Here is a 1,138-nt window from a genome sequence, read left to right as displayed (position 1 = left end):
TTTAAACTCCCAAGCCCCAATGAGTCCATGAGTCCCTGACTCTATCACAACATGTGTCAGAACTCTGAAGTCAGAACTCTGAACAGTGAACTTGTGAAGCCGGAGGACTACATACTCTCTTCTTGTGTTGGATTCTCTCGGAACTGTACAGTCTGAAGTCTGAGGTCTGAACTTTGTGAGAGCAGACTTAGAGAGACTGAGAGTTGAGAGTTGAGAGTTGAGACCGGGTCGAAATAGACTGATGTCTGAAATTTAGATTTGAAACTCAAAATGCCAAAATGGCCGTGGAGAGTGGAGTACTGGACTCAGTGGAGGCATCAGTCGAGTGGCGTACACTCGCGCGTGGAGTGGTGGACTGGGTCACTGGGCCGCCCCGAGGTCGATTGTTTGTTGCAAAATGCAGAGTTGTTGCAGACTTGTGAAAACTGAAACTTGCAGACTGGCAGTTGATGCAATGGGCAGTTGTTGGCACTTGACACTTGACAACTTGCCACTCTGTCAAAAGTCGACACATCATCACATCATCATGTGTGTCACAGTATGTGCAATTGTGCACGTTTATTGTTTAGTGATTGCCAGATTGGGGATTATTAGTTGAAAGTTGTTGCAACGTGAAAATCATTATAAATTGTTTTAACAAACGGGTTCTAAATAGGTCGATGGTGTGTCCAGTGATAAAAGTTAAGTGTGAGCCAGCCTAAATTTTAGCTAGTATAAACAAAGTTCCCTATTGTTTTCGAATACGAAGTGACACTGTGAATTGAGCCCCAACTGCCCATGGTTGACGACTTGACGCTTCTAATGATATCGATGGCAACAAATGTTACACCCATTCCAGTTAAAAAATGTAAACAAGTGGAAAGATGCCCGACTGTTAAGCTGAACCCTGCCCACGTAGTACAATATGTCTAAATGCTGGTGCAAGTTCTTCGACAAACTTGTAAAGAATAATATATAGTAACACACAAACACGCACGCACACGCACACACACACACATACACATATATATGTACATACATATATATATATATATACCTGATATATATATATATATATATATATATGTATATAGTAATGTATATATATATATATATATATTATTTTAGTATATATATATACACATACACACACACACAC

The sequence above is a fragment of the Sphaeroforma arctica genome (assembly GCF_001186125.1).
Source record: "Sphaeroforma arctica JP610 unplaced genomic scaffold supercont1.2379, whole genome shotgun sequence".
Classification (NCBI taxonomy): domain Eukaryota; class Ichthyosporea; order Ichthyophonida; genus Sphaeroforma; species Sphaeroforma arctica.
The sequence above is the reverse complement of the archived record's forward strand: the minus strand, read 5'-3'. Positions refer to the sequence as shown.